Source organism: Sapajus apella, unplaced genomic scaffold, assembly GCF_009761245.1.
Source record: "Sapajus apella isolate SASKATOON/1434 unplaced genomic scaffold, GSC_monkey_1.0 scaffold1087, whole genome shotgun sequence".
NCBI classification, from domain to species: domain Eukaryota; kingdom Metazoa; phylum Chordata; class Mammalia; order Primates; family Cebidae; genus Sapajus; species Sapajus apella.
In genome coordinates, this window is record NW_022438013.1 from 9844 (window position 1) to 20044 (window position 10201).

At 40.3% G+C, this 10201-nt stretch overlaps 1 non-coding gene across 1 annotated transcript; it reads right to left on the minus strand.

Moving 5' to 3' along the window:
• Positions 1 to 8721: 8721 nt before the first annotated feature.
• On the minus strand, positions 8722 to 8828 carry LOC116546583. The gene has a single exon (XR_004266773.1). It is a non-coding gene; the product is annotated as a U6 spliceosomal RNA (small nuclear RNA).
• Positions 8829 to 10201: the final 1373 nt, after the last annotated feature.

Below are 10201 nucleotides of genomic sequence, written 5' to 3' on the forward strand. Positions count from 1 at the left end.
AATGGAAAAATCCCGAAAAGAGCTCTTGAATACAGATTTCTGGAAACTTTAGAATCACGTCATTTCAAATAATCCCATATACTTTAAGGACTGTGTAAGATTTCCTATAGAAGAAAAATTAATTGAATACCAAGAAAACACTTTGTCAGACCGTCATTCTAAATCAGCCAATACTGAAATTGTTTATATATACAATTTGAATGAACTCCATGGTCTGTCACGGTACCTATGACAACCCATCAGTTATGACTACTATGAACCTAAATTGGAGAAACAACTGGTATTCAAGAGGATATAAGTTCAATGTTAAGCATGGACTCATGGAAAACCAAGACAGCTGCCTTGTGCTTCCTGAGTCCATCCTTCAAGTTCTCCTTAAAGGATAACTACAAACCACTGCTCAAAGAAACAAAACAAGTCACAAACAAATAAAAAAAAATCCATGCTTATGGATGGGGAGAATCAATGTTAGAAAAATGACCACATAGTTCAAACTAATGCTATCCCCACCAAGCTACCATTGACTTTCTTCACAGAATTTCCAAAAACTACCTTTATTTTCATATGAAATGAAAACAGAGCCCGTATAGCCAAGCAGAAAGAACAATGCCGGAGACATCACTCTACCTGACTTCAAACTATACTACCAGCCTACAGTAACCAAAACAGCATGGTACTGGAACCAAAACAGCTATACAGACCAATGGAATGAGACAGAGGCCTCAAAAATAATGCCACATATCTACAACCATCTGATCTTTGACAAACCAGAACAAAAATTAAAAAAGAGGAAAACCCAATGGGGAAAGGATTCCCTATTTAATTAATTGTGTTGGGAAAACTGGATATCCATATGCAGAAAACTGAAACTGGACCCATTACTTACACCTTATAGAAAAATTAACACAAGATGGATTAAAGACTAAAACAGAAGACCTAAAATTATAAGAACCCTAGAAAAAAACCTAGGCAATACCATTCAGAACATAGGCATAGGCAAAGACTTCATGACTAAAACACCAAAAGCAATGGCAACAAATGCCAAAATTGACAAATGAGATCTAATTAAACTAAAAAGCTACTTCAGAAAACAAATTGAAACAAAACAGAACAATCGTCAGAGTGAACAAGCAACCCACAGCATGGGAGAAAATTTTTGCCATCTATTCACCTGACAAAGGGCTAATATGAAGAATCTACAAAGAACTAAAATTCACAAGAAAAAAAACCTCCATTAAAACGTAGGCAAGGAATGTAAACAGATACTCCCCAAAAGAAGACATTTATGAAAGCAAAAAACATATAAAGAAAAGCTCATCATCACTTGTCATTTTAGGAAAACAATTATTAAAAAAATCAGAAAACAACAGAAGCTGGAGAGGATGTAGAAATAGGAACTCTTTTACATTGTTGGGAGTGTAAATAAGTTCTACCATTGTGGAAGACTGTGTGGTGATTCCTCAAGGATCTAGAAATAGAAATGCCATTGGACTCAGCAATCCTATTGCTGGGTATATACCCAAAGAATTATAAATTATTCTACCACAAAGACATATGCAAATGTATGTTTACTGTGGCACTGTTCACAATAGCAAACCTTGGAACCAACCCAAATGTCCATCAATAATAAACTGGATAAAGAAAACGTGGCACATATACACCACGGAATATTATGCAGCCATGAAAAAGGATGAGTTCATGTCCTTTTCAGGGACATGGATGAAGCTAGAAACCATCATTCTCAGCAAACTGACACAAGAACAGAAAACCAAACACCCCATGTTCTCACTCATAAGTGGGAGTTGAACAATGAGAGCACATGGACACAGGGAGGCAAACATCAGACACTGAGTCCTGTCAGGGTGGGGCCTAGGAGAGGCATAGCATTAGGAGAAATACCTAAGGTAGATCGCGGGTTGATTGGTGCAACAAGCCCTCACGGTATGTGTATACCTACATAACAAACATGCACATTCTTCACATGTACCAGAGAAATTAAAGTGTATATATAAAAAAAGAAATCTGCTTTTAATTATAAAGTGCTTATAGAGAATCCTTTTGAATCTCTTACTACCACATCATAACTGGGACAAATTGCTGATATTTTATTTATTTTTATTGATTTTTATTTATTTATTTATTTATTTATTTTATTTTAGGTGCATACTGTATCTCGCATTTCTCCCCATGTTGTGCCTCCCCACCCTCCCCTCCCTCCTCATGTCCCATTGTCTCTCCCCTACCCCTCCAACTGTCCCCTGTGTGTGTGATACTCCTCTCTCTGAGTCCACATGTTCTCGTTGTTCAACACCCACCTATTAGTGAGAACATACGGTGTTTGGCTTTAGGTTCTTGTGTCAGTTTGCTGACAATGATGGTTTCCAGATTCATCCAAGTCCCTACAGAGGACGCAAACTCATCATTTTTTATGGTTGTGTACTATTCCATGATGTATATGTACCACATTTTATTTGTCCAGTCTATCATCAATGGGCATTTGGGTTGATTCCAGGTCTTTGCGATTGTATACAGGGCTACAATGAACATACATGTTTATGTGTCTTGATAGTAGAACCATTTATAATTTTTTGGGTATATACCCAATAGTGAGATTGCTGGGTCAAATGGAATTTCTATTTCTACATCCTTGAGAAATCGCCACACTGTCTTCCACAATGGTTGAACTTACTCTCCCATCAACTGTGTAAGAGTGTTCCTATTTCTCCATATCCTCTCCAGCAACTGTTGTCTCTAGATTTTTTTAATGATCACCATTCTAAATGGTGTGAGATGATATCTCAGTGTGGTTTTGATTTGCATTTCTGAAATGACCAGTGATGATGAGTATTTTTTGGTATGTTTCTTGGCCTCATATATGCCCTCTTTTGAAAAGAGTCTGTTCATATCCTTTGCCTATTTTTGATTGGGGTTATTTTTTTCTTGTATATCTGTTTTGGGTCTTTGTAGATTCTGGATATTAGCCCTTTGTCAGATGGGTAGATTCCAAACATTTTTTTCCATTCTGTTGGTTGCTGATTCACTCTAATGATGGTTTCTTTTGCTGTACAGAAGCTCTGGAGTTTGATTAGATCCCATTTGTCTATCCTGGCTTTTATTGCCATTGCTTTTGGTGTTTTAGTCATGAAGTCCTTGCCTATGCCTATGTCCTGCATGGTTTTGCCTACATTTTCTTCTAGTGTTTTTATGGTGTTAGGTTTTATTTTTAAATCTTTGATCCATCTGGAGTTAATTTTAGTGTAAGGTGACAGGTAGTGGTCCAGTTTCTGCTTTCTGCACATTGCTAGCCAGTTTTCCCAACACCATTTATTAAACATGGAGTCCTTTCACCGTTGCTTGTTTTTGCCAGGTTTGTCAAAGATCAGATGGCTGTAGATGTGTGGTGTTTATTCTTGGGTCTCTGTTCTGTTCCATTTGTCTATGTCTCTGTTTTGGTACCAGTACCATGCTGTTTTGATTACTGTAGCCTTGTAGTATAGTTTGAAGTCTGGCAGTGTGATGCCTTCAGCTTTGTTTTTTTGCTTAGGATTTTCTTGGCTATGCGGGGTCTCTTGTGATTCCATATGAAGTTTAAAGTGTTTTTTTCCAGTTCTGTAAAGAACGTCATTGGTAGCTTGATGGGGATAGCGTTGAATCTATAGATTACTTTGGGCAGTATGGCCATTTTCACGATATTGATTCTTCCTAACCATGGAATGTTTCTCCATCTGTTTGTGTCCTCTCTGATTTCGTTGAGCAGGGGTTTGCAGTTCTCCTTGAAGAGGTCCTTTGCATCCTTTGTTAGTTGTATTCCCAGGTATTTTATTCTCTTTGGAGCAGTTGTGAATGGGAGTTTGCTCTTGATTTGGCTCTGTTTGTCTGTTGGGATAAAGGAATGCTTGTGATTTCTGCACAATTATTTTGTATCCTGAGACTTTGCTGAGGTTACTTATTAGTTTGAGAAGATTTTGGGCTGAGACTATGGGGTATTCTAAATATACAATCATGTCATCTGCAAATAGAGACAGTTTGACTTCCTCCTTTCCTAATCGAATACCCTTTATTTCTTTTTCTTGGCAGATTACTCTGGCTAGAAGATCTAACACTGTGTTGAATAGGAGGGGTGATAGAGGGCATTCTTGTCTACTGCCTGATTTCAACGGGATTTCTTCCAGCTTTTGCCAGTTCAGTATGATATTGGCTGTAGGTTTGTTATATATAGTTTTAATCATTTTACGATACGTTCCATCAATACCTAGGTTTATTGAGAGTTTTTAGAATGAAGGGATGTTGAATTTTATCGACGACCTTCTCTGCATCTATTGAGATAATCATGTGGTTTTTGTCTTTGGTTCCTATATAATACTGGCCAACAGATTGCAACAGCATATCAAGAAGCTTGTCCATCATGACAAAGTAGGCTTCATCCCAGTGATGCAAATCCGGTTCAACATACACAAATCCATAAATGTAATACATCACATAAACAGAATAAAACTGCTGATATTTTATTTATTTATTTATTTTTTAAAGACGCAGTTTCACCATGTTGGTCAGGCTGATCTTGAACTCCTGACCTCAGGTGATCCACCCGCCTTGGCCTCCAAAGTGTTTGGATTGCAGGCATGAGCCACCACGCCTGGCCTAATACTTTAAAAGTAACAAATACCAAACCAGAAAGAACTAGACTTAGGAGCAAAACTCTGGTTGCTCTAGTGAACAGGGCAGAATCTTAGGATTGGAAGGCCACCACTTCTCCTTCAGTTTGTCATTGGCTGTCAAAAGATGGCCTTGGCTGGCAAAAGATGGCCTTGTTATGTGGACAGAGCCTCTTAAGTTAAAAAAAAAATTCTGCTAACTAGAAAATACATACTTGGCAGCTACAAGAGTTTTTGCCAATTCAGATGACTTGCTTCCCAAAATTTGGAACACTCCCTTGGATTTGACCAAGTCACAAAAATATGCTCATACTTGATGGAAGAAAAGTGAAATAACAACAAAATTCCAAACATAAATAAATAAATAAGTTCAGCAAAATAAACAAATGCACAATAATAAATATGATTACTGAGTGTTATAATGGTAAGGAGAAATTAAAACCAACTGGTTGGTAATCTTAACTTTTAGTCAATAAGGAAAAATTTTAAGACAAATCTTTAATTTAGCCACTTACCTGGAAATAAGGCTTAGGCTGATGACTGTTCTCTACCATCTTAGAGGCAGGAAAAAATTCACACTCACCTTTCCTGTCAGAAGCAAGCTGAAGCTCAAGAAAGGAAGTGCCTGCTCTCCGTCACCATGGAAGCAGAAAAACTTGCGTTCCTTACCGGAAATGAGTAAAATTTCACAAAAGGAACTGTAAAGCAAAATCAACCTTAGCTCTCAACCAAATTTTGGGAGATCAGAGACTCTCCAGAGGGCAGAAGCTCCCAAGCCTCAGAAAATCATCTATCCTATTGGTTTGAACAATAAGGATAGCTCAGGTTGGTATCAAGCAACAATGACATTTATCAAAGGTCAGGGCCACATTTGTAATGTCCTTCTTTTTTTTTTTTTTGAGGCAGAGTCTCGCTCTGTTGCCAGGCGCCAGGCTGGAGTGCAGTGGCATGATCTCAGCTCACTGCAACCTCCACCTCCTGGGTTCAAGCAATTCTCCTGCCTCAGCCTCCCGGGTAGCTGGGGCTACAGGTCGTTACCACCACGCCCAGCTAATTTTTTTTTGTGTGTGTGTGTGTATTTTTAGTAGAGATGGGGTTTCACCATATTGGCCAGGATGGTCTTGATCTCTTGACGTCGTGATCCGCCCACCTCAGCCTCCCAAAATGCTGGGATTACAGGCTTGAGCCACAGCACCGGGCCCATATCCTTCTCTTTGTATCTTTATTGCTATAGACTGTTTTGTGAGAAACTAGGATTGCAACACCTGCTTTTTTCTGTTTCCCATTTGCTTGAAAGATTTTTCTCCATTCCTTTATTTTGAGCCTATGTGTGGGACTGCATGTGAGATGGGTCTCTTAAAGACAGCATACTCAAATGGATCTTGGTTCTTTATCCAGCTTGCCCCTCTGTGTTTTTCAATTGGAGCATTTAGCCCATTTACATTTAACGTTGGCAATGATATGTATGGATTCGATCCCGTCATCACGCTGTTAATTGATAGTTTTGCAGACTTGTGTATATGGTTGGTTTTTTAGCATCACTCATCTGTGTAATTCAGTGCATTTTTGTAGTGGCTGGTGATGATCTTTTCTTTCCATATTAAGGGCTACTTTCAGGACCTCTTGTAAGGTACATCTGCTGGTAATGACTTTCCTCAGCATTTGCTTGCCTGAAAATGATCTTATTTCTCCTTCACTTATGACACTTAATTTTGCTGGACTTGAAGTTCTGGGTTGAAATTTTTTTCTTTAAGAAGTTGAATATCTCTTCTGGCTTGTAGGGTTTCAGCTGAGCAGTCCACTGTTAGTCTGATGGGATTCCCCTTGTAGGTGACCCTGTGTTTCTCCCTAGCTGCCGCTAACAATTTTTCTTTCATTTTGACCTTGTATAACCTGATAATTATGTGTCTTAGGGATGTTCTTCTCGTGGCATAATTGAGATTCTCTGGATTTCCTGAATTTCAATGTTGGTCTGTTGGGCTAGGTTGGGGAAATTCTCATGAATGATATTCTGAAATATGTTTTCCAAGTTGGTTCCATTTTCGTCATCTCTTTCAGGTACTTTAATAAGGCATTTACATAATTCTTTATTTCTCAAAGCATTTGTTCATTCCTTTTAATTCTTTTCCCCCATTCTTGTCTCTTTTCTTTCAGAAAGCCAGGTTTCAAGCTCTGAGACTCTTTCCTCTGTTTGGTCTATTCTACTAGGTGGTCTTGCACATGAGATGGTGCTGGTCTGACCTCAGCACTCCTTAGTCTGCTTGCCTCTCCCAGGACCCCAGCCTGGCCACACCTGCTTAGAGGGCACCCTTGGGTGCCAACACACACTACAACAATTTTCATAATGCAATAAGATGCAATTACCATGTGGCTGCATTATGAAAATCCTTGTATTGTGCTTTTCAGCTCTATCATGTCAGTTACGTTCTTTTTTTAAATTGTACTTTAGGTTCTAGGGTACATGTTCAGATCATGCACGACTGTTGCATAGATACACACATGGCAGTGTGGTTTGCTGCCTCCATTCCATCACCTGTAACCGGCATTTCTCCCCACGTTATTTCTCCCTGACCTCCACAACCCCCGTTGTCCCTCTGTTGGCCATCCCCAAACTGACCCCAGTGTCTGATGCTCCCCTCCCTGTGTCCATGTCTTCTTATTATGCAACACCCAAGTATGAGTGAGAACATGCAGTGTTTGATTTTCTGTTCTTCTGTCAGTTTGCTGAGAATGATGGTTTCCAGATTCATCCATGTCCCTACAAAGGACATAAACTCATCGGTTTTTATGGCTACATAGTATTCCATGGTGTATATGTGTCACATTTTCCTTGTCCAGTCTATTGTTGATGGGCATTTGAGTTGGTTCCAGGTCTTGGCTATTGTAAACAGTGCCACTCTGAACATATGTATGCATGTGTCTTTATACAGAATAATTTATAATCCTTTGGGTGTATACCCAGTAATGGAATTGCTGGGTCAAATGGAATTTCTATTTCTAGGTCCTTGAGCAAGTTCCACCCTGTCTTCCACAACGGTTCAACTCGTTTACACTCCGAGCAACCTGTAAAAGTGTTCCTATTTCTCCACATGTTCTCTGGTATCTCTTGTCTCCAGATTTTTTATGGTCACCATTCTAACTGGCATAAGGTGATACCTCAATATGGTTTTGATTTCTCTAATAATCAGTGATGATAAGCATTTTTTCATATGTTTATTGGTCTCATATATATCTTATTTTCAAAAGTGTCTGTTCATATCCTTTGCCCACTTTTCGATGGGTTTGCTTGTTTGTTTGTTTTTTGTAAATCTGTTTTAGTTCTTTGTAGATTCTGGATATCAGCCCTTTGTCAGATGGGTAGATGGCAAAAATAGTTTCCCATTCTGTTGGTTGCTGGTTCACTCTAATGATTGTTTCTTTTCCTGTACAGAAGCTCCGGAGTTTTATTAGGTCCCATTTGTCTATTTTGGCTTTTGTTGCCAATGCTTTTGGGGTTTTAGTCATGAAGTCCTTGCCTATGCCTTTGTCCTGAATGGCTTTGCCTATATTTTCTTCTAGATTTTCTATGGCTTTAGGTCTTATGTTTAGATCTTTAATCCATCTGGAGTTAATTCTAGTGTAAGGTGCCAGGAAGAGGTCCAGTTTCTGCTTTCTGCACACTGCTAGCGAGTTTTCTCAACACCATTTATTAAACAGGGTACCCTTTCCCCATTGCTTGTTTTTGTCAGGTTTGTCAAAGATCAGAGGGTTGTAGATGTGTGGCATTGCCACCAGGGCCTGTGTTCTTTTCCATTGGTCTATATCTCTGTTTTTGTACCAGTATTATGCTGTTTTGATTACTGTAGCTTTGTAGTATAATTTGAAATCAGGTAGCATGATGCCTCCCGCTTTGTTCTTTTTGGTTAGGGTTGTCTTGGCTATGCAGGCTCTCTTTCAGTTCCATATGAAGTTTAAGGTGGTTTTTTCCCAGTTCTGTGAAGAAGGTCATTGGTAGCTTGATGGGGACAGCACTGAATCTATAAATTACTTGGCCAGTATGGCCATTTTCACGATATTGATTCTTCCTAAAAATACAGAATGCTTCATGAATTTGCATGTCATCCTTGGGCAGAGGCCATGATAATCTTCTCTGAATCGTTTCAATTTTAACATATGTGCTGCCAAAGCGAGCACCGGTAAGGCTCCTTATACTGGCTATATTGCCTGTTAGCTCCTGCGATGTTTTACAATGATTTTTGGCTTCCTTGCGTTGGATCATGACATACTTCTTTCACTGAGTGAACTTTCTTTCTACCCACATTCTGAATTCTACTTGTATCATTTCAGACATGTCAGCCTCTGGCCAGTTCTGAAAACTTCAGCAGGCTGAAAAGTTGATGTAATCATCTGGAGGAAAGAAGGCATGCTGACTTTTTGAGTTTTCAGTGTTCTTGCACAGATTCTTCCTCATCTTTATGAACTTATTCACCTTCAACCTTTCAGGTTGCTGACCTTTGCACAGGGTATTTTTCTTTTATTATATTTGATGACCTTGAGGGTTTGATTGTGGTGTAAGGTAGATTCAGCCAACTGGCTTTGGTTTTGGAGGACTTTAAGGGGCCAACATTCATCTCCCAGTTCCTGGACTGTGTGCTTTAACTCTGGGAAACTTGTATTGAGTCTCAACTTTGTTCTCTGGCTCCTTGAATTTTGGAGTCTACTGCACTGAAGGCACCAAAGTGTGGCAGCTGTGACAGAGTGCTAACAGATGCAGAAGTGCCTGCCTCCCAGTGGGCATTCACCCAGTGGTGGATGCAAGACAGCTTGGGTGGGGGCCAGGGGATCCCTGCTGTGTGTGCTGTTGCACTGGAGGTAGTGTTGTTTCAGGGTGGGGTGCTGGCCTGTGCAGGTCTGGGTGCCTTCTCTGTGACCCCCTAAGCAGCAGTGGTCACTCAAGGTATATTAGGGTCCCTTTTTTGTGCACAGCATTAGCTCAAGGGCAAGGTGCTGGCATGGGTGGTGCTTTTGGTTCTGTGCCCGCCATGACGCTGTCCTGAATGGCAGTTGCTGTGGGTTGAAGTATGTGCTACAGTCCCACGTGCTGGTAGAGCAAGTACAGCAAAATCCACTCATGTAAACACACACCAGCAAAGCGATGTAGGAGGTTTGTGTATCAAGAGTTGCAGTATGGAGAGGCAATGTAGAGGCTGGTGCATGCCTGGAGGGGCCACGTTACTGCATCTCTCCACTGCTCAGGCATGGTCCACTGGCACAGAAGCAAAGGTATGGGCACCTGATAGTGCCCCGCAGGCAGGTGTGGCCAGGCTGGGGCCCTGGGAGAGGCAAGCAGACTAAGGAGTGCTGAGGTCAGACCAGCTTCATCTTATGTGCAAGAATGTCCAGCAGAGATCAGGTCTCAGAGGAGAATTCTCTGAAAAGGGAAGCCCCAGCACAGCACAACTACTCTACAAAAACGTGGCCAGACTTCTTTTTTCAGCAAGTCTCCTGTTATTAAGAGGGAAACTCTCACACCTGATCTCTGCTGGGCAATCATCACATGAGATGTG